The sequence below is a fragment of the Bos javanicus genome, chromosome 13, assembly GCF_032452875.1.
Source record: "Bos javanicus breed banteng chromosome 13, ARS-OSU_banteng_1.0, whole genome shotgun sequence".
Lineage (NCBI taxonomy): Eukaryota > Metazoa > Chordata > Mammalia > Artiodactyla > Bovidae > Bos > Bos javanicus.
Window position 1 is genome coordinate 34,584,118 of NC_083880.1, and position 23,876 is coordinate 34,607,993.

At 47.5% G+C, this 23,876-nt stretch overlaps 2 long non-coding RNA genes across 2 annotated transcripts in view; one reads left to right on the forward strand and one right to left on the reverse strand.

Annotated features, from left to right (window-relative positions):
* LOC133259131 (uncharacterized) lies at positions 1–22,719 on the reverse strand. Its single transcript, XR_009740274.1, has 2 exons — positions 22,091–22,719; positions 1–2,718 (listed from the first exon to the last, which is right to left on the reverse strand). It is a non-coding gene; the product is annotated as an uncharacterized LOC133259131 (long non-coding RNA).
* Positions 1,849–23,876, forward strand: part of LOC133259132 (uncharacterized) — a 51,236-nt gene continuing 29,208 nt past the window's right edge. Inside the window, exons 1-2 of the long non-coding RNA XR_009740275.1 lie at positions 1,849–1,936; positions 8,504–8,649. This is a non-coding gene — a long non-coding RNA (uncharacterized LOC133259132). The remainder of the gene's footprint in view (positions 1,937–8,503; positions 8,650–23,876) is intronic.

The following is a 23,876-nucleotide window of genomic DNA, read 5'->3' on the forward strand; positions in this document are numbered from 1 at the left end:
GAACACTAAATCCAACATTTATCTCTAAAAATTTCTGAGAAAAGCCCTGAAAAATAATCACAGTCAGATTTAGCCTTATCAATAGCAAGAAAGGGTCTGGTCCCCCAACCTGAAAGGGACCTTCGACACTTTTTTTTTTTAATTGGGGTATGATTGCTTTACAATGTTAAGTTAGCTTCTAGTGTACAATGAAGTGAATCAGCCACATGTATACATATGCCCCCTCCCTCTTGGACCTCCCTCTCACCCCACCCAATATTTTTTTAAATTGAAACTATAGTTGATTTACAATATTGTGTTAGTTTCAGGTGTACAACAAAGTGATTCAGTTATACATATCGATTGTTCATTACAGATTATAAGATATTGAATATAATTCTCTGTGCCATACAGTAAATCCTTATTGCTTATCTATTTTATATAAAGTGGCATTCCAACTTAAGAAGAATGGCATGCCCAGAGAGAGCCTTAAAGAAGTAGGCTGGGCTGACACCAGGGTCTGCCCCTCCTTGCAAAAACTTAAGCTGGTCCATGCTGGGTCTGGCCTGAGGCTAAGAAATTAATGACAGGAGGGACTCTGAAGCCTGGTTGGGTCTCAGCACCTTGGAATACTCCACGATGTCTCTTCTTCCGATGTTTGCTCTTGGATGTGGCTAGGCGCTCGGTGGTGGGGGTGTGGGGGCAGAGTCTGCAGCTGGCCTCAGCCCACCTGTTCCCCTCTGCCTGCTTCCCGGATGCCCGGGTGGTGGGAGGGGAGGGACCAACCAGCAACCGCACAGCTGTGATTCATTCTGTACAAGCCTGGGGCGTCAGGCCTGGCCCAGCCCAAAGTGGAAACTCGCTCTCCATCAGATGGGGGCCAACTCCCTCTGCCCCACACCTTCTTCACACGAAATGTTCTCCCACTTTTTTGTTTGGAACATAACTTTACGCGAGCCAGGCCAAGCTGAGGCAGGGAGCTAACGGAAGTTTAGCATCGGCCCATGGGGAAGCAGGAACAAAAATTAAAAGAGCAGGAGACTCGATCCTTTTGCCCGTTCCAGCCCCAATTCCACAGCCTCCAGCTGGAACGGCTGCAACAGCTGGGACTTATCAGTGGCCTCCACATTAACCCATTGGTTCCAGGAGTTGGGATTTCCTGGACCCAAAGCACTAATTTTTCCAAGTTTTTTTTTTTTTTTAAACCTTTCCTCTATGTCTTTCAAGGAAGTGGGGGAGCGTGTGTGGGCGAGGAGGCCAATTTGGGCAACAAATTGTTTCAAGCGAACCCAGCAGCTCGGACAAAGGAAAAGGAGCTCAAACGGCCCTTGTTTATTGTTCCTGGAGGGCCTGCTGGGGTCCCCGTATTACAGCCCCACACGACACCTTTTTGTCTTTGGGTTTTGGAAAACAAAACCCCGACCCTCATCACCCTCTCCTGAAGTAATGAAATAAAACAAACGTGGGAATCTAGGACTGGAGAGGTGACACTCCCCTACCTCATGGGGGCACCTTCAGGTCCCCAGTAAGCTAAGTGTCCTCCTTCAATTGGACGCAGGGAGGCGGTGGGTGCGGCAGGGGCCCGGCCAGAGGTGTTAGCAGAGGCCAGAAAACAAGTCAACTTCTAACTTCCCCCTCACTACGGGCTGCATGTTTCTCGTGTCCGTCTTCAGAGGCTCAACCACAGGAGCCAACTGGTAGCCAGACTACGAAAGGACAGTCAGGTCCAGCAGCTGAGGCAACGCCGAGCTCCACGCGGACCACACTCTGTTTCCATCCAGCCAATCAACACCAGCATCCGTCAGTCACGTGGTCACCCTGCACATGCGCACACGAGAGAACGCCTCATCCGGGTCCTGGTGTGGCGGAGGAGCCAGGCCATAGTTTCTTACTGTGTGTTCAAAGTCTTCTCCAGTTGTACTATCACGGGAAGTTTCCCTGCGAATAGCCCCACCAGGTACGTATGTGTCGGGTTCGTGGTGAAGTCACAGAGATGTCAGTAACCTTGGTATTTTCCAGTGGGTTGCCAGTGTTTGGCACCCAGAGGCCTAGAGGCTGCACAAATCGGAAACACAATTCTCCCCTCTCTGCCCCTCTCCTCGCCAGCCCACTTCTCCCCTGGGGACCCCTGCCTCAGCTCGGGAGCTCAGAGATCTCCTGTTTAATAGCACCTCGGCTGTGGGACTAGCCGCAAGACCCTGCAAGCCTCCCTCCAGAGCCCCAGGGGAGGACGGTGAGGTGCCTAGGGTTTGAGAGGAAACAGCTGAGGCCCCGGTAGGGTACTGGCTTGTGGACTTGGGGGCAGGGATGTTTTCTCACAAGCGTGGGGCCTTTTATAAACTGGTATTTGGAATCTTGGGGGATCAGCACCCACGTTCTGAGGGAAGGCAGTCCTCGGGAGACTAGACTGAGGAGAAGGCAGGGGAAGAAACCCCATCTTCTGGCTGCAGGCTGGGGGCAAGGAAGCAGGGAGGCCAGCAGTGTCTGCACGCCCAGCAGGGAGAAGAGAGGACGGTGGGCGGGCATTGCCAGTGGGCCCACAACGGAGGCTTCCAGAATGTTATAGGTTCTGTGACAGTCGGGCCTCAGGACAGGGCTCCGTGCCATCCTCCTTCTTGCAATGGTACCGTTTGTCCTAGTTGCACGGTCTTATATCCTGTGAAGGGCAAGTTCCCCAGGAACCGTGCGCTCTCAAGGGTTTATAGACTGGTTTCCTGCACGACAGGAGCCCCCTGGGTTCTGAGGAGCAGGAGAAAGAGAAAAGAGGAGGATGATTTTTGCAATTATGTCCTGGGAGGCACAGAGAGCAAATGGCAAAACGGTCTTTAAAGGGGTAGATATGATAAAGACATGAGGATAACTAATACGCTTTCCCGTAGACCTGGCTTTCATTTGCTTATAAACACCCCAAGAGACAGCCCAGATTTATTTAAATAGCCCGGATGATATATAAGGCAGTGGAGAAGCAGGTGGGAAATTGCACTCAGGCCGGCTTGGAAACAGATGAAAGAGACAGGCCCACGGCTGCAGGGAGGGGACTGGTCCCTGGGGAGGCCTGGAGATGGGGCCTGTGGGAGCGCCCACAGCACCTAAATGCCAGCAAGAAAGATGGTGCCCACGTCATGAGGCCCAGAAGGCTACAAGGTAAGCCTGCAGGGCTCCTCCCACAGCAGCTCTGATAGGTGACAGAGGGGAGAGGTAGAGAATATTGAATTTCAAATCAGACTGCTGCCTGAGCTCTGATTCCTTATGGGCCTCGGTTTATTTCTACAATGGGTGAATAAGTGATTATTATCTACATGTTACTTAGGGTGAAAAGGGCCTGGCCTGTGGTGACTGGGTGCCATCCTGCAGGGGTGGGAACTTGACCAAGGCAGCTAATTTGTGCTCTACAGTAGTGGAGGCTCCAGATCCACCTGGCAAAACCAGACCTGGGCATGTTGTGACTACAGGTTGCCAGACATCACCCTCTGCTGCTGAGGAAAGTGCAGACCCCCAGACCCTCTGGAAGGAGGGGACACAAAGCTGGGTGTGCCAGGCCCCCTTCCTCATAGGTGTCCTGTGTTCAGGGCTGCTGGTGGCTGTTTTCTGTCCAGGCAGGGCCCCTGCTGGGTTGGGCTGCTTTACTGTTTGGTGAGCGGATGGGCAGGTGTCTTGCTCAGTGGAATCTATCACATCACTTCTTGTCCTGCTGTTCCTCTGGGTGCCGGCTCCAGACTCAAGGGTAAGTTGCAGGCTGCTCTCCAGGGCTGGATAGTACAGGCGCTGTGCTGCGGTCACATTGCATTTTCTCAAACTGTCACGTCTCAGAGGCTCTCAGCCATTGAAAGACTGCTCCCTGGAGCGGGAGGTCTCAGCCTTGCCTCCACGGTCCCCCTGCAGCGGCCAAGTGGCTCTAGCTCCCTCACTGCAGCAGGCCATCACCGAGCCTGGGTGAAGTCGTGGGGGGTGCCCATCAGCTGCCTGGCCACCGCACCTGGACCCCTTCCCCTGCCCCCCTTCCTCAGTACATGATTCCAGCGCAGGATGACCAGCGGGCAACCCAATACAATGACGAGACCCCAGCAGGGGCTCCCAAAGGCCGACTTGAGCTCCGTGGGCCTTGGCATTGCTGGTATGCCTGGCCCCATGCCCTCTCAGCCTGTAGTTTCCTTCCTCTGGTTTTGTCCTCTCTATTCACTGCCAGACACTCTCCATTGTCTGTGACTTCATCGTGGACACAAGCCTCTGTCAGTTGGCAAGTGGGGACGGAGCCAAATAGTTTTCTGATCAGCCTCATCCCTGGCGTGCTCTAGGCAGCTCTGTACTTTACCCACTGCTTTCTTTGCTGCAGCCCTGGTTCCCGGTAGCCTGGGGCCCCCTCTGCCGGCGGCTGGGCTCCATGGCACCTCCTGAGAGGCCTCTGGAGGGGTGGCTGGCGGGGCTTATACCAGGGAAGCCAGTCCAGGGCTAACAGGCATCTGTCTTGGCTCCTGCAATTACCAGTGTTGGGAAAGGAGGACAGAATTGGTCCAGCTAGTCATGCTTAACTGGGGACATCTGCTTCCTTGAGCTGAGCCAGCAGCCGTGTGTGTGTGTGTTTGTAAGTTTAGATCATTGTCGCTGAGGTGGGCCATCTGCCCATAACACAGGGCACAGCTTCCCACGATGCTCCAGTGGGCTCGATCGTTCTAGGTCAGTTTTCTTCTTCTTCGCCCTAAGATCCAGTGTGGGACCTGGAGCCCCGCTCCTAGCAGCCATACAACTTTCTGAGTAAATGTGAGAGTGATTCTCTGAATGAGTCAGGGAGCGCTGTGTCACTCTGGGGGAGAAAGCCCTGCTCTACCGAGACACTACAAAGTAAAAAGGCCTGTGATCTTACAGCCCACGGGCCTGGTCACCAATTTCTCTCTAAAGTCGTTCAGCCTGGGACCTCCCAGCAGGCTGCCTGTCTCCACAGCCTGACCTCTGTTAACAGCCCATCGGCATCTGCAGGCTAGACATTTCTAGCATCTTCCTGAACACCCGTCTGGTTGAAGTTCTGTCTGGTGGACAGCGGTGGAGGCAGGCCATGCAGAATAAAAATAGACTGATGACCCACACAGGGTTTTTTTTTTTTTTTTCGGTTGCCTCTTGGGCCGGATTTCCTGAGGAGTAGGAGTGTGAGAGGCGTGAGCATTTGTCACTTGGCGCAGGAAATCCTGACTCCCCAGATGGCGAGGAAAGTAGATACCTCTGTGAGACCCTGCCCCCCTCCAACCTGAGACAGAGACAGGCCTGTCACAAGCCCCTGGCTTGCTGTCCGTGGGGGGCTGGGGACAGGTGACTGGTTGGTGTCAACTCTGAGCAGAGCACCACGTCAGCCGCTGCCATCTCTGAGCAGAGTGAGGCTCAGGGTTGCTGACCACCTGCAGGAGCCAGGCCCACCTCTATACCCATGTTTGTGTATGTAGCTCCTTTCTCTCATGATCCAGCTTGTCTATGGTCAGCAGTGACAGGGCAGTTGTCAGGATGAGGCCATCGCTGGAGAAGGCCCTCCTGTAGGTCATGGGGGCCTGTTGTTCCAGGTCTATGTCCTCACTCTGGCCGGGCCTGCAGGCCCCTCCAGCTCCAACCCGCAGGGACCTGCCCCACCTGGCTCCTGGGCCTGACTTCTTCCCAGGTCCAACCTCCTCTGGGGGCTCGCTGAGGCCTTTGTGGTGTCCCCTCCCTCTGTAGCCCCTCTGTCACCTGTGTGGGCTCCCTCTAGGCCTTTGCTCTGGTTACCTCAGTGGCCATTCCTCACAGGGCCTTCCCTCTGTTCCAGTTGCCTTGAAGACTCTGTATCCATCTGTCCCCATGTGATTGGAACCTCATCTCAACTCTGTTTTAATGAACCCCTGTGCCTCTAAGACTAGACTCTGGCCCTGGCTCTGTTCTTATCAGCCTTCGACAAGTTACTCTGCTTCAGGGAGTCTCAACTTTGGGGTAACGTCCCCTCCAGAGTACATTTGACAGCATCGAAGATTTCTTGGTTGTCACACTTGGGAGAGTACCTCTGGACTCTGCTGGGTGGAGGCCAGGGCCCCTACTGAACCTCCCCCTGGGGAACAGGGCAGCCCCCCGCACCCCCCCCCAGCAGGGGAGCGTCCACCCTGAACAGTGATGACCACTGAGAACCCAGCCTGTGTCTCCTCACCCGTGAAAGAGGAGGGTTGTGAAAAATCACCTGGGATGACCCAAGCGGAAGCAGATGGAAGGTCAGTGCCCTTCACATCCTGCTGTGTCTGCTCCCCTGCAGTTGTTCATTCTCTGAAGGGGGGACAGTGCACAGTAACTGCCAGCATCGGCATGTGCTTGTGTGGGTTACCCCCCTGGATCCTCATGGAAGCCCACTTGCGTGGGGCTAGCATGAACCCTACTTTCCAGAAGACGTGGGCTATTGGAGCTGCTAGGAGTGAGCCAGCCTGAGGGTGCAGTGGAGCTGGATCTCCCAGCCCCCACTTAAATACCCAGGCTTCCCTGGTGGCTCAGTGGTAAAGAACCTGCCTGCCAGTGCAGGAGACACCAGTTCGATACCTGGGTCAGAAAGATCCTCTGGAGAAGGAAATGACAACCCACTCCATATTCTTGCCTGGAAAATCCCATGGACAGAGGAGCCTGGTGGAGTACAGTCCTGGGTCACAAAGAGAGACGATGGAGTGACGAAACAACAGACTCAAATCCCTGGTCAAATCACCTTGAGACAGCGTTTGTAAAAGCATTCAAAAATGGCCAGACCCTGTGCAAACATGATTATGGTTCTTTGTCTGTAACCCCATCTGCACCCCTGCCTCCCACAGGCTCACCTCTGAGACTCAGTCAGCCCCCAAAGATGAATCCGATGTGCACGACACTGGTGAGTCAGGAGAGACTGTTGTGCGAAAACTTTGAAGCTGCTAGAAGCTGGGAAGAGTCTTAGGGGCTCCAGGGAGCCTGCAACCTAGTGAGTAGTGGCCACTCACAGCCAGTGCCTGGCCCAGCTGCCATGTGCAAGGACATTGAGCCCCTGTCACTGGACTGGTACACATATGCCGCTGGCCCAGGGCACTGGTGACCAGGGTCTGGGGCAGTTTGCCTTGTGGTAGCAGCATGGTGGGCACAGCACAACTCTGTTCTCTCTTAGTCACCGGGGAGAAGTGGCCAGGCTCCCTTGGGGACACAAGTCTAGGAGCATGGCAGGCCCAGCCTCACACCATCTACTGAACCACAGTCAACCACTGTCATCTTATGTTTAAAGGGCAAAAAAATAAAGAGCAGATCCAGTCAGTGTGGCTCACCTGTTGTGCCCTGGCCAACTTTGGGGGAACAAATTTACTTGTCATCATCATCATTTCTTCTTTGTTTTTCCATTTGGGAAGTAAGAGATTAAATCTGTCAGTGAAAATCTCTTTCCCAGGTTCTCCCCTAAAAATAATCCTGAGATTAAGAATGGTTACTCCTGCTTCCAGCATTAATGCCCATAAGATTCAAGACATTGATAAAATTCTCTGAGTAGCACACAAGAAGTAACATAATCATTCTGATAAGAAAAAAAAATCAGCCTAATAAGATAGCATATTGCCGTAAATAAAACAGGTCCCATCACCTCTTCTGCCCAGGAATGATGACCAATTTATCAAGTGTACGCTGAGTAATGATTTTCCATGGGGGCAGCAGCTCTTATGATAAAGTGTTACTGCTCCAGCTGCATTATTATAAACAACATCCAATTTATGTTGTTAGGGAGCAGATGCATGTCTCAGTAATGTGTCACCATCATCTAGAACGAGCCATAAAATCTAGGTTGTCGTGTATTTTCTGGCTGTACACTTCAAACAATTAATATTCCTATAAAACAGTCTTGATCACAAGCCCAATTTAGAAATTAGTTGTTCAATACGATGATTAAATTCCCGAGCTGGAACTTGCTGTGGCCAAAGGTGAGTCGCCAAACGTGACAAATCTTGTACCACTTCCCAGACGGAAGGAGCTGTTGGAGACGCTGGGGATTTTTGGTGAATTTTAAATGAGGCACCTTCACCTTCAGAGAATGCCATGGTCCTGCCCGCCTTCCAGAGGAAGATGAGTCACCGGTGTCTTCCTGTATCCAGCAAGTCAGTCTGTGGAGGCGGCAGACATGGCCAGAAGGGAGCTTCACCTTGACACATGGCAGAGTCTACCCTGCTCTGCCCAGAAGGCCTGAGATGGGTACCTTCTTCTCCAGCTTGGGGAAGCCAGGCAGAGCTGCAAGACTGGCGGACCCAGAATGAGCACTGGGAGATGTAAAGCTTGGATGATATCCCTCTAGAGTCTAGGCCACCAACAACTGGGTGGACAGAGTGACAAGCCATGGAAACATTGTCACTAATAGATTATTTTAAACAGGTGGGCAGGGCCAGGCCCAAAGTTTTCATTCATACTTCATCAGAAAAATAGCATCGTTTAATCATTTAGTTTGCAAAACCTGTTTCAGCTTTCAGTTCACATTTAGGCATGTCTCATGTTTCCTTGGTCATTTCAGAAGTGCTGTCTTTTGTGTATCTAGGTTCCCCAGGATGGAGATGAATTCCAGAGATGAATTTTGCTGTATTCAACACAGCACATTGCATTTAAAATGGAAAAGCCAAGAAGAAACCACCAGTCACTGGTCTGGGGAACACAGACGGCCGGCCATACACGCTACTCGGGAAGGTACACAGTAAACTTGGGAAAGAAAGTTTGGCCACAAGTATCCAAACCTGTGTGCTCTGACCCAGCCGTTTCACTTCCAGGAACTTATTCTCAGGAAGAGTCAGTGGAGGGTTACTTAATAGATCATCCCTTGTGTGCCCAAATGTCCAGTGTAAGGAGGTTGGCTAAGTGAGTTTTGGGGCAAACAGCCATGGCAACTGTGTTGTGAAATGTGGTTGATCTGATGTTCAGTGCAGAGAGTCACCAAAAAAAAAAAGCGTATCTCATATGACCTCAGTTTCATATAAAAAAGGGTACATTACTTAGCGTGGGGGAGAAGAATTGCCAAAATATTAACAGCGATTATCTCTGTAGGTGGGAGTGAATGGGTGTCAAGTTTTCTTCTCTGCGTGTTTCTGAATATTCTGTATTTGTTATCATTATATTTATGTTATGCATTATATGGCCTTCCTTGGTGGCTCAGACGGTAAAGCGTCTGCCTACAATGCGGGAGACCTGGGTTCGATCCCTGGGTCAGGAAGATCTCCTGGAGAAGGAAATGGCAACCCACTCCAGTATTCTTGCCTGGAAAATCCCATGGATGGAGGAGATTGGTTGGCTGCTGTCCATGGGGTCACAAAGAGTCGAACACGACTGAGCGACTTCACTGTCACTATCACTATGTGTTATATATATATGTTATGCATTATATTGTTATCAGAGAAAAAATTCCTGTGACTGTTGAAGCACATTCTCCAGCTAGCAGAATTCTTACGAATATTGTGAGAATTGGTATGGTATACTATATTCTATTGTATTATTCGATAAAGATTATTATACAGTAAAGTTCTATTTATCACCAGGGGGTGTCAGGGGGCTTCTTGGCAGTTCCGTTTATAATCAGATCATCTTGAAGAGAAGTGGAAAAGGAAGAACCAGGGCCAGTTGAACACACGGAATTTTCTAAAGAATATCATGTATGATACCTCACCTTGGAAAGAAGATGTAAGATGTGTACTGGGTACATTTCAGTTTGAAATTCACCATAAGTTGGAAAGATGATGGTCACCTTAGCCCATTCAGTTCAGTCACTCACTTGTGTCAGACTCTTTGTGACCGACCCCATGGACTGCAGCATGCCTTTCATACTGTTCTTGGGGTTCTCAAGGCAAGAATACCGAAGTGGTTTGCCACTCCCTGTCACTGTCACTACATCTATTTCCCATGAAGTGATGGGACCAGATGCCATCATCTTAGTTTTCTGAATGTTGACTTTTAAGCTAACTTCTTCACTCTCCTCTTTCACTTTCATCAAGAGGCTCTTTAGTTCTTTTTCTGCCATAAAGGTGATGCCATCTGCATATCTGAGGTTATTGATATTTCACCTGGCAATCTTGATTCCAGCTTGTGCTCCAGTTGACCATGTTTTATTAGAACTCTCCACCATGACCTGTCTGTTTTGGGTGGCCCTACACAGCATGGCTCATAGTTTCATTGAGAACAGATACCACACTTGATCTTAGCTAAAAGGCTGCGAAGCAATAGTATAGCTAAACCCATAACATAGCTTAGATTCCTGGTAACATTAAGTTGCCTGTTCATGTAAAATGGAGCAGTGAAGTCAAGACCTGTTATGCTCCCTCTGCTCAAGGGGGTCTGGTGCCCACAGAACCAATAAGAGAGGAGCCTGGGCTGGGGAACTGGAGTTGGTGAGGTCCTTTCATTTACCATCATGGTGCCATGAGACCCAGCCCTAAACCTTCAGGTTTCCCCAGATGGAAGCCATGACTGGGAGAGTGGGCATGATCGGCCTTGTCTAGGACCAGCCAGACCACCACCCACTTTGTCCTTCACAGTCTGTGTGCACGTGTGCTGGCCAGAGTTCACCCACTTGTGCCGGCCGTTGTCCAGGCTGTGAGCTCCTGCTTTGTTGAGGCACAAGGACTGGTCAGCCCAGCATAAGGCAGCTGTAGGTGCTCCACTTTGTTCTCTGTGTCTTAATAAACATCCACTTCCTCTTCTCATGGTATTGGGGGCTCAGCTCCTTAGAATTGTGGGCTGGGGGGCTTATTTAGGGGGATGTGTAACTGTCTTATGCCCTCCTGCACTCAAGATTCATTTTTATATTTCTGAATAGTGGTGCTGTTGGCAGTGAAACAAGAAAAAATGTCACATGGGTTTGACCCAATGCTGAACTTGAATTTCTTTTAGTTTTCCCTGAGAATTCCTCCAAAGCAATAACCATGGGGCCCTTTCTGACTCTGATCACCAACAACACCCTCACCACTCTTCAGAGCCACTGCAGGAGCCATTCTGAAATCAGAGGTTTACTCCCCAAGGAGAATTGGGGTGATGCTCACAGCCTTTGGCCCTGACTCCCCTCCCCACCCGCGCCATCTCCTCTGGAGAGTGGCTTTGCATAACTGCACGTTTGTGTGATGACTTGCCTGTTCGTCGTCCTGGCGCTCCAATACCCCATCCCTCTGGTAATTGCCCATCTCTGTAGACATGTAGAACTTGTGGCCTTGGCCTATTTTGGGGAGACCATAGATCTTGGAATATCAAAAGATGAGTCAGACTCTATATCTCAACTCACTCATTCATTCAGTTGATATCTGTTAAGAACCTCCTTCTGTTTGCTGGGCAGTGTGAAAAGGGGCTGGGATACAGTAGTGATCAGAGAAGTCAATCCAGCAGTCACATGACTGATTGGAAGTTGTAAACTGAGATGCATATTCTGGGGAAGGAAAAGAATAAGACTGAAGGGGGAGTCTGTTATAAATGTCACACTTAGTCTGAGCAGCCAGGGAACGTTTTCAGTGAAAGGATCCTTGAACAGAGACCCGGAGGCCATGCATGGGATGGCTGGATGAAGGGCCAGTTGTGCTGGACTTTGATCCTTCTGGACGTGGGGAACAGTATATGCAAAGGCCTGTGTTAGAGCCACCAGACCTGGTAGGGGATGCAGAAGTCAGGGTGGGCAGAGCACAGAGAACAAGGGCATCTGACTAGGGTCCTGGGAGGCTTATCAGAGAATTATTTTTTATTGTTTTAATTGAAGTGTTGTTCATTACAGTATTGTGTTAATTTCTGCTGTCTAGCCAACTGATTCAGTTATATATACATTTTTAAATGTTTTTTTCATTTTGATTTATAACAATATTGAATATAGTGCCCTGTGCTATACAGTAGGACTTTGTTGTTAATCCATCCTATATATCATAGTTTGCATCTGCTAACCCCAAGCTCCAATTCATCTCTCTTCTATCCCCTTCTCTCACCTACCTGCCCTCCCGCCCTCTAACCACAGATCTGTTCTCTGTGTCTGTGAGTCTGTTTCTGCTTCAGAGATAGGTTCATTTGTGTCATATTCCACTTATAAGTGGTATCATATGATCTCTGTCTTTCTGCTTTCTTCACTTGGTGTGATAATCTCTAGTTGCATCCATGTTGCTGCAAATGGCATTATTTTCCTTTTTTATGACTGAGTAAAGCTCAACATTCAGAAAACTAAGATCATGACATCTGGTCCCATCACTTCATGGGAAATAGATGGGGAAATAGTGGAAACAGTGTCAGACTTTATTTTGGGGGCTCCAAAATCACTGCAGATGGTGATTGCAGCCATGAAATTAAAAGATGCTTACTCCTTGGAAGGAAAGCTATGACCAACCTAGATAGCATCTTAAAAAGCAGAGACGTTACTTTGCCAACAAAGGTCCGTCTAGTCAAGGCTATGGTTTTTCCAGTAGTCATGTGTGGATGTGAGAGTTGGACTGTGAAGAAAGCTGAGCGCCGAAGAATTGATGCTTTTGAACTGTGGTGTTGGAGAAGACTCTTGAGAGTCCCTTGGACTGCAAGGAGATCCAACCAGTCCATCCTAAAGGAGATTAGTCCTAGGTGTTCATTGGAAGGACTGATGCTGAAGCTGAAACTCCAATACTTTGGCCACTTCATGTGAAAAGTTGACTCATTTGAAAAGACCCTGATGCTGGGAGGGATTGGGGGCAGGAGGAGAAGGGGACGACAGAGGATGAGATGGCTGGATGGTATCACTGACTCAATGGACATGAGTTTGAGTAAACTCCGGGAGTTGGTGATGGATAGGGAGGCCTGGCGTGCTGCGATTCATGGGGTCCCAAAGAGTCGGACACGACTGAGCGACTGAACTGAACTGAATATTCCATTGTGTACATGTTTCACATCTTTATCCATTCATCTGACAATAGATATTTAAGTTATTTTCACATCTTGCCTGTTGTAAATAGTGCTTCTATGAACATAGGGGTGTGTGTCTTCTAATTATAGTTTTGTCCAGATATATGCCCAGGAGTAGGATTGCTGAATCATATGGTAGCTCTCTTTGTTTTGAGGTACCTCCAATACTGTTCTCCATAGTGCCTGTACCAGTTCATATTCCTACCAACAGTGTAGTAGGCTCCCTTTAGAGAACTGGGTTTTGTCTTAAGACCCTAGGAGCCCTTGGAGGGCTGATTGCAGCCCTAGGGAGAGCTGATTGCAGCCATGCATTTTGAAAAGATCATTGTAGATGTGGCGTGGGGCATCAGATTGGAAGAGAATCTGACTAGATCCTAAGAGGCAGCCACCGTGGTTGACTGGCGAGAGATAAAGGCAGCCTGGACTGTCATGGCCACCAAGGAGGTGGTGCACAGTGAGTAGGTGTAGAGATACTTCGGAGGTGAAATGGTCGGCACTGGCTGATGGGTTGGTGTGGGTGGTGAGGATGAAGGAAATGATAAGGATGACAGTTTTCTGGTTGTGTCACTTCAATAATGGAGGTGGATGCCATTCACTTATGTGGAACTTTAGGGGTGGGGGTCAGTGGGTGTTGGCATCTGGGGCTGGGAGGAAACCATGAGCTTGCTTTTGGACAGTTTGGGTTTGAGGTATCTGAGATAATTGGAGGGGATGTCAAATGGGGAAAGGCTTTGAGATGGGTGCACAGGGAGGAGACTAGAGAAGATACGGGGCAGTGCTGGGCTTGAAGATCTCTGCTTGTTTTTTGTCCCTTGTATCCTTTCCTTAATGGTTGCATCAGGTGCCAGGGTGGCTGCTCAGAGTGACAAGCTCTGAGATGCTGGAATCTTGCTGGCATCTCTTGAAAAAGCCAAGAAGAAACTAGAACTCCTCTTGAAAGACTATGTTCAAAATGGTGTTAAAGAAACAGACTTATAAACTTAGAGAACAATCTTACAATTGCCAGAGGGTAAGGGTGGGGGAGGGGATAGTTAGGGATTTGGGGATTGACATGTACACACTGCTATATTTAAAATAACCAACAAGGACCTACTGTATAGCACAGGGAACTGTTCTCAATATTCTGTAACAACCTAATTGGGAAAAGAATTGGAAAAAGAATAGATAACATGTGTATGTATAACTGAATCACTTTGTTGTACACCTGAAACACAACATTGTTAGTCATTGTTAGTCAACAGCACTCCAATATAAAATAAAAAGTTGGAGAAAAAAGAAAAAATGAGATGAAAGGTAATATCTCCTTTGAAAACATGAAATAATAGCATACCATTCACATAATCTAGAATCTTTAGAACAAGAAATATTGATGAATTAGGAAGTAAAGTTTTAGGAAAACAATTGAGAAGCATTCTCACTTCTCAGACTCCCTGAAATGCCCTAGTGAGCCTGGCTCCAAGGGAAAGATGGGCTTGTTTCTTCCGATTTTGTTTATTTTTAAAATATGATTGATTTACAATATTGTGTTAGTTTCAGGTATGAATTTCAGTTTTATGTATATATATGATTTACAATGTTTTGTTAGTTTCAGTTGTGAGTTTCAGTTTTTTGTGTATATATGTATATACACACACACACACTTTTAAGATTCTTTTCTGTTCTGGGTTGTTACAAGATATTGAATACAGTTTCCTGTGCTATACAGTAAATCCTTGTTGATAGTGTGTATATGTTAACCCCAAACTCCTAATTTATTCCTCCCCTCCTTCCCCTTTTGGTAACTATGTTTTCTATATGTCTGTGAGTCCGTTTCTGTTTTATAAACAAGTTCATCTATCATTTTTTTTTTTAGACTCCACATGTAGGTGATACCATATATTTGTCTTTGTCTGATTTGCTTCCCTTAGGATGATCATCTTTAGGCACATGTTGCTGTAAATGGCATTGTTTATTCTTTATGGTTGAGTAGGATTCCATTGTGTATATATATACACCATATCTTCTTTATCCATTCCTCTGTCGATCTAAGTGGACATTTAAGAGTCTGTGTCTTGAGTATTGTGAATAGTGCTGCTATGAACATAGGGGGTGCATGTATCTTCTTGAATTACAGTTTTTCTCTGAACATATGCCCAGGAATGGGATTGCTGGATTGTATGTTAGTGCTGTTTTTAGTTTTTTAAGGAACTTCCATACTTGTCTACGTAATGGTTGTACTAATCTACATTGCCACCAATAGTGCATGAGGGTTCCCTTTTATCCACACCCTTTCTTCACATTTATTATTTGTAGATGTTTTGGTGAGGGCTGTTCTGACCAATGTGAGGAGATACTTCTTTGTAGCTTCCATTTGTATTTCTCTAATAATTAGTGATGTTGAGCATATTTTCATGTTTTTTTTTTTTTTTGGCCTTAGGGTATGTCTTCTTTGGAGAAATTCTACTTAGATCTTTCACCCATCTTTGTTTTTTGATACTGAGCTGCATGAGATATTTGTATATCTTGGAGATTAATCCCTGTTGATTGCTTTATTTGCGAATACGTTCTCTATTCTGTGGGTTGTCTTTTCATTTTGTTTATGGTCTCCTTTGCTGTGAAACACTTTTAAGTTTAATTAGATCCTATTTGTTTATTTTCATTACTCTGGGTTGTTGTTCAGTTGCTCAGTCATGTCTGACTCTTTGTGATCTCATGGACCACAGCACACCAGGCTTCCCTGTCCTTCACTATTACTCTGGGAGGTGGATTCAAAAAGATAACTGCTTCAATTTATGTCAAAGAGAGTTCTGCCTACATTTTCCTCTAAGAATTTTATAGTTTCTGGTATTACCTTTAGGTCTTTAACCCATTTTGAGTTTATTTCTGTGTATATTGTTTCATTCTTTCACATGTAGGTGTCTGGTTTTCCCAGCACCACTTATTGAAGAGACTGTCTTTTCTCCATTGTATATTCTTGCCTCCTTTGTTGTAGATTACTTGACCACAGGTGTGTGGGTTTATCTCTGGGCTTTCTGTCCTGTTCCATTGGTCTGTATTTCTGTTTTTTGTGCCAGTACCATACTGTTTTGATTACTGTGGCTTTGTAGTATAGTCTGATATCAGGGAGCCTGAGTCCTCCTGCTCCATTTTTCTTTCTCAGGATTGCTTTGGCTATTTGAGGTCTTCTGTGTTTCCATACAAATTTAATAGCTTTTTATTCTAGTTCTATGAAAAATGCCATTGATAATTTGATAGAGATAGTATTGGATCTGTAGATTGACTTGGATAGTATAGTCATTTTGACAACATTTATTTCTCCAGTCCAAGAGCACAGCATATCTTTCTATCTGTTTGTGTCATCTTTAATTTATTTCATCAGTGTCTTACAGTTTTCAGAGTGCAGGTCATTTGCCTCCTTAGGTAGATTTATTCCTAGGTATTTTATTATTTTTGATATGATGGGAGATGGGATTGTTTCCTTAATTCCTGTTTCCAGTCTTTCATTGTTAGTGTGTAGAAGCGCAGGAGATTTCTGTGTATTAATTTTGTATCATGCAACCTTACTGAATTCAGTGATGAGCTCAAGTAGTTTTCTGGTAGCATCTTTAAGATTTTCTGTGTATAGTATCATGTCATCTGCAGACAGTGACATTTTTACTTCTTCCTTTCCAATTTGGATTCTTTTTCTTCTCTTATTGCTGTGTCTAGGATTTCCAAAAGTATGTTGAATAAAAGTGACACTAGTGAACATCCTTGTTCCTGATCTTAGAGGAAATGCTTTCAGCTTTTCATTGTTGAATATGATGTTAGCTCTTGGTTGTCTTATATTGATATTTATAGAACATTCTATCTGAAAGGAGCAGAATACACATTCTTTTCAAATGCACATGGAACATTGTCTAGGATAGATCACATGCTGGGCCATAGAGCAAACCTCATTAAATTTAAGAAAATTGAAATCATGTCAAGCACCTTTACCAAACACAGTGCTATGAGATTAGAAAATCAACTACAAAGAAAAACTGTGATAAACACAAATATGTGAAGGCTAAATAACATGTTACTAAACAACCAGTGCATCACCAAAGATATCAAAGCAGAAATAAATACCTGGAGACAAATGAAAATGAAGATGTGACAGTCTAAAACCTTTAGGCACAAGGAAAGCAGTTCTAGGAGGGAAGTTTATAGCAATACAACCTTACCTCAGGAAACATTTTACAAAATTCTCAAATAAACAACCTAAGTTTACACCTAAAGCAACTAGAGAAAGAACAAACAAAACTCAAAGTTAGTACAGGAAAAGAAAATTTAATGATCAGAGCAGAAATAAATGAAATAGAGGTGAAGAAAATAACAGAAAAGATCAATGAATCTAAAAGCTGGCTCTTTGAAAAGATAAACAAAATTGACAAACCCTTAGCCAGACTCATTAAGAAAAAAAAAGGGAGAGGGCTCAAATCAATAAAATTAGAAATGAAAAAGGAGAAGTTATAGTTGACTCCACAGAAATATGAAGGATCGTAAAAGACTACTACAAGCAACTATATGCCAATAAAATGGACAACTTGGAAGAAATGCACAAATTCTTGGAAAGGCACAATCTTCCAGGGATGAACCAGGAAGGAATAGAAAATATGAACAGACCAATCACAAGTACTGAAATCGTAACTGTGATTTTAAAATTTCCAACAAACAAAAGTCTAGGACCAGATGGCTTCATAGGGGAATTCTATCAAACTTTCAGTGAAGAGGTGTAATACCCATCCTTCTCAAACTCATACGAAAATTTGCAGAGGAAGAACACTCCAAAGCTCATTCTCTGAGGTTACTATCACCCTGATACCAACACCAGACAAAGATACCACAAAAAAGAAGATTACAGGCCAGTATCACTGATGGACATAGTCACAAAATTCCTCAACAAGATACTAGCAAACCAAATCTAATGACACCTTAAAAGGATCATGCACCATTCTAAGTAGGATTTATCAGTCAGTATAATACACCACATTAACACAGTGAAGAATAAGAACCATATGATTATCTCAGTAGACTCAGAAAAAGCTTTTGACAAAATCCAATACCACTTTATGATTAAAACACTTGAGAAAGTGGGCATAGAGAAAACCTACGTCAACATAAGAAAGGCCATATACAACGCATCCACAGCTAACAGTACGTATCTTTTCAAATGTGTGTTTTTTTCTTTTCTGGATATATACCAGGAGTTGGATTGCTGGATCATATAGTGACTTTAATTTTTTAAGGACCCTCCATACTTTTTTCCATAGTGGCTGCACCGATTTATATTCCCACCAACAGTGTAGGAGGGTTTCCTTTTCTCCACACCCTCTAAAGCATCTACCATCTGTAGACTTTTTTGTTGTTCAATCGTGTCCAACTCTTTGCGACCCCATGGACTGTAGCACACCAGGCTTCCCTGTCCTTCACTATCTCCTGGAGTTTGCTCAGACTCATGTCCATTGTGTCTGTGATGCCAATCACCTCATCCTCTGTCACCCCTTTTTCCTCTTGCCCTCAATCTTTGCCAACATCAGGGTCCTTTCCAGTGAGTCAGCTCTTTGCACCAGGTGACGTAAGTCCTGGAGCTTCAGCTTCAGCAACAGTCCTTCCAGTGAATATTGAGGGTTAATTTCCTTTCGGATTGACTGGTTAGGTCTCCTTGCTGTCCAGGGGACTCTCAAGAGTCTTCTCCAGCACCATGATTTGAAAGCATCAATTTTCAGCACTCAACCTTGTTTATGGTCTGCCACATCCTTACATGACTACTGGAAAGTGAAATCGCTCAGTCGTGTCCAACTCTTTGCCACCCCATGGACTGTAGCCTGCCAGTCCCCTCCGTCCATGGAATTTTCCAGGCAAGAGTATGGAGGGGGTTGCCATTTCCTTCTCCAGGGGATCTTCCTGACCCAGGGATTTAACCCGGTCTCTTATCGCAGGCAGACGCTTTACCGCCTGAGCCACAAGGGAATCCCTACTGGAAAAAGCGTAACTTTCACTACAGGGACCTTCGTAGGTAGAATGGTGTCTCTGCTTTTTAACATGCCGTCTAGGTTTGTCATAACTTTTCTTTCACGGAGCAAGCATGTTTTAATTTCCTGGTTGCAGTTACCATCTACAGTGGTTTTGGAGCCCAAGAAAAGAAAACCTGTCACTTTTTCCACTTTCCCCCTATCTGTTTGCCATGAAGTGATGGGATCAAATGCCATCTTAGTGTTTGAATGTTGAGTTTTTAATGATGGTCATTCTGACTGGTGTGAGGTGGTACCTCATTGCAGTTTTGGTTTGTATTTCTCTAATAATTAGTGATGTTGAGCATCTTGTTGTGTACCTACTGGTCATCTGTATGTCTTTGGAAAACTGCCCATGGTCTTCTGCCCATTTTTTGAGTGGGTTTGTTTTTTGATATTGTGCTGTATGAGCTGTTTGTATATTTTGAAAGTTAAGCCCTTGTCAGTCACATTGTTTGCAAATATTTTCTGACATTCTGTAGGTTGTCTTTTCATTTTGTGTCTGGTTGGGTCTGGCTCTTCTGATGTGGGATGGAGGTCTCTCTGCATGCCTTCAGGAGCTTCTCAAAGGCCCCTCCCTGGGGCATTCATGAGACTGTCCTCCTGATGTTTCCCTCACTATGATGGGGGGAGGGTCTCCCTGTCACTTTGAAAGTTGAGATAGTGGGGTGACTTCCAATGCCAGAACCAGTTCTCTGAGTCTCCCAGCACATTTGGTTGTTGAGCACTTCAGCTCAACTCTGACACTAATGACCCAGAATGAGGGCAAAACTCCAGGTTATGGGCTGTTTTTCCCAAGGCTGCCCCCACTTCAGATGCCAGTTACAGGTCCTGGGCATCCCCTACTGTTGACCGACTGACTCTAAGTCAGGGATTCCCTTGATAATTTGCTAGAATATCTCCCAGAACTCAGGAGCACACTGTGCTTACATTTACCAGTTTATTATAAGGGATGTCACAAAGGATACGTATGAACATCCAGATGGGGAGATATGCAGGGCAAGGCCGGAAGGGTGCTCTTGGGGTGTACCACCCTCCTGGCACATGGATGTGTCCACCAACCTGAACTCCGTGCCACTGGGATTTTTATGGAGCCTTCATCATGTAGACATGATTGATCAGTAACTCAGTCCCCAGTCCCTCTCTCCTCCCCAGAGGCTGGGGTTTGCGGCTGAAAGTTCCTAGCTTCTAATCGTGGTTTGGTCTCTGGCAACTTCCTCCAATTTGAGTTATCTAGGGGCCCACCAGGATTTATCCCATTAGGACAAAAAGTTCTCTTGTCACCCAGGAAATTCCAAGAGATGTTCCCAAAGACCAAAGAATAGGACAAAAGAGACTCCTATCCCCCTATCGCCAGAGATTCCAAGGCTTTGAGAGGCTCTGAATCAGGAGCCAGGGACAAGGAAACGCCTATTTCTTCTTATATACAGGGGGCTGGTCCACCCTGGAGTAGGGTAGGGGCACTCCCTGGGAATTCTAGAACCTTCTGCAGCTAAGATTCCACAGTGGGCTTCCCTGATCGCTCAGCTGGTAAAGAAGCCACCTGCAATGTGGGAGACCTGGGTTCGATCCCTAGGTTGGGAAGATCCCCCAGAGAAGGAAATAGCTACCCTCTCCAGTATTCTGGCCTGGAGAGTTCCATGGACTGTATTCCATGGGGTCGCAAAGAGTTGGACACTACTGAGTGACTTTCACTTCACTTCAAGCTTCTGCAGCAGCTGCTGCCTGTCTCCCAACCTGCCCTGAGCACCACCCTTACCTGCTGGCAGGGGGCACTCATCTCTGATGCTAGAACCACCTCCAACCAGGGCAGCAGGGTCAGGAGACCCCCAAACCCAAGCAGCTGAGGACACAGGAGCAGGGGTGGGGTGTGGGGTGGGGAGGAGGCCTGTTCATGCTTCCGGTGTGTGTCTCTGGTGTGTGACTGTCTCACAAACGTGGGGTCTCTTCCATCACAGGCACGTGCAGCAGCAGGAAGAGGCTGATACTCAGCACTCATTGAGTTTCTCATCTGGGGAATCTTATCCACATTATGGCCAAGCCTCAGATACCGCTGGGAGGCATAACTAGCCCCCATTTTACAGATGAGTAACCTGAGGCTCACACACATTTGAAAACTTGCTCAAGGTCACAGTTAAGCGTCAGAGGCAGGATCCAGACACACATCTGGTGGACCCCAGTGTCTGTTCTGTATGCCTCCAGGTTCAGGCTGGGGACAGAAACCAGACCCAAGAGCTGATCCCTGGAGGCTGGCCAGACCCATGCCACAGTCGGCTGACTTACCCATAAACTTAAACTAGGGAGCTGAGAGCCCAGACAGGCCACAGAAACCCTGTTCATGGTTTGCAGCCTTCGCTGGTCTGGCAGGACGGAGGGGAATTTTCCTCAGCTACTTCCAAGCTCTTCTGGTGTCTCTGGGACCCTATTTGGAGGCTCATAGGCATCTTCATTGGAGAAGGCGATGTCACCCCATTCCAGTACTCTTGCCTGGAAAATCCCATGAATGGAGGAGCCTGGTGGGCTACAGTCCATGGGGTCGCGAAGAGTCGGACACGACCGAGCAATTTCACTTTCCCTTTTCACTTTCATGCATTGGAGAAGGAAATGGCAACCCACTCCAGTGTTCTTGCCTGGAGAATCCCAGGGACAGCAGAGCCTGGTGGGCTGCTGTCTATGGGATTGCACAGAGTCGGACACGACTGACGCAACTTAGCAGCAGCAGCAGCAGGCATCTTCATGAATTAAACTTTCCAGCCCTGGAAGGGGCCCCTCTTCTTGAGACACAGCCCATCAGGAACCCCTCCCACATTAGGCCCCTATTCCCCCACCTTGTGGAGGTATCAGGGCTGGACTCGGGGAGAATGTGGTGGTGAGTCCACCAGCTGGTGTAGACAAGCTGTAAAGCTCTGCACACAAACAGCTTGGCCCCCGTGGAGAAGGGTGGCTACCCAGGGCTGTCCCCTGCCCACTTTTCCTACTGCCCATCAGAGCTCTTGACTCACTTTCTTTGGCCAAAGAGACTGGTGGGGGAGGGGCAGCCAAGCTGTGCCCTTAGGGCAACTCTGCTCCTATATTTAAACCCACAGATGTGTCCACATCTGTTGAACCTCCCTCCTCTCTGTGAACCCTTTCTCAGCCTCCCCCTCCCTCCCCCAACTCCCCTGATGGTCCTGCGTGCCCCATTACCGTTCAGAACACCCCAGACCTAAGTAGTTGGGAGAAAAAGGTACCTGATGAACATCACACTTTAGACTGCTTCTACCCCTCCAAGTCCCTCTTGACCTCCATGGGGGACTTGGCGTCTGTTTACCCATCACGGCAAGTGGTATGCACACGCCATCTTGTGACCTCCTTAGGAAATGATTTTTCTGGAGGCCCCTCTCCTTGTATGGACATCAGCGGCTCGCCGGGCATCTCCAGCGACTCCTCAGCGCCCAGCAGGTCGCAAGGTTCCAGGCTTTGCTTAGTCATTGCAGGACGACTGGGCGGATGGCCGCCTCCAGCCCAACGCTATTATAAATAGCCTTGCTGCCTCCCAGTGTTTTTGCACTGAATCACCCACTGCTTAGCTGTTTAACTGTTTCCTGGGGAGGGTCCTCCCTCACCAGGGAAGCAGGAATGTGCTTTAATCTCTGGAATCCCACTCCCTGCCCGCAGTGATGCTGAGTCCAGGAAGAGCTTCATAAAAGAATTAGCCCCTTCTTGAGCCCTTGCTCTGCGCCAGGCACCAAAGAAAGCATTTTCCACATGTTTTCTCATCTAATCCTCAGGGTGTCCCTGTGGGGTGGGGGCCATTGGGGTTCTTATTGTATAAATGGGGAAACTGGCCCTTAGAGCGATTAAGGAATTCTCCCCCTCTCATAGCCAGTGAACAGTGGGGTATCAGTGTGACATGGGCCAGTGGATCCATAGGCACCTTCTGGGCCGTCGGATGAATTGATCTGTGCTTGCATCCGCCCAGTGTGATTCCCGGCTCGTCCCAGGCCGACCTACAACTTGGGAAGAACATTCCTCACTTCAGCCCCATGCAGGGTCCCATGATGAAAAGTCAGTTCCTGGGCTGCCGTTTCCAGGGAGAAACCGCCAGAGCGAGTTCCGTATTCCCACTCCAGCTCCTGAGTCCCCAGACTTGAGTTTTCAGAACAGAAGCTGTGGTCTTCCTCCAGTTCCCAGGGGAGAAGCTGGGCAGGAAGGACATCTGGTTCTCCTTGCAGGGCCCTGGGCACCTCAGGTGTCTTAGGTCCTGGGGACCACAGACATCCCTGAGAAACCCTGAGGCCAGCAGTGGGGGCCTTGAGGTGAAGGAGGGCTGGCAGGGCCACTGCCCCAGGAGAGGAAAGAACAGCCAGCTCCCTCCTCTTCCTGAAATTCCTGCCTGCTTGGGCAGCTGCAGCCCCAAGTGGTCCTCTGCCATTACCTACTTGGCATGGTGATGTGGAGAGGCACATGGGCTCTACCCTCCTTGTCACTCTGGTCAGCCTGGTCCTAACCACCCATCTCACTGAGAAAAGAAAGGATCTCACCATGGCGGCCTCTGCCACGCCATCAGGGCTGGAAAAGCCTCTCAGATCATGCTTGACCTGGCCCCCTGCCTTCAGACAGGTGAAGATCCACGTCACCGTCTCTCAGGGGACATCGTTGAGGTTCAGAAGACGAATGAGCCGGATTCAGGAGCCATGGCTGGGGTGTCCCTGCTGGCAGCACTGGCACAGGCACAGGCACCCAGCAAGCATCACACATCTTTAAAAATAGCACAATTTTTCTTTCTGATTTGAAAAACAGTATATTCTCATTTTAGAAACTGTCGGAAAAGGAAAATGAAAACTGTTCATTATCTCATCACTTGGAGGTAACCCAGTATTAACAGTTTGCTATGGTGTCTTAGTAAAGAATCGGACTGCAATGTAGGAGACCTGGGGTTGATCCCTGAGTTGGGAAGATCCCCTGGAGAGGGAAATGGCAACCACTCCAGTATTCTTGCCTGGAAAAGCCCATGGACAGAGGAGCCTGATGGGC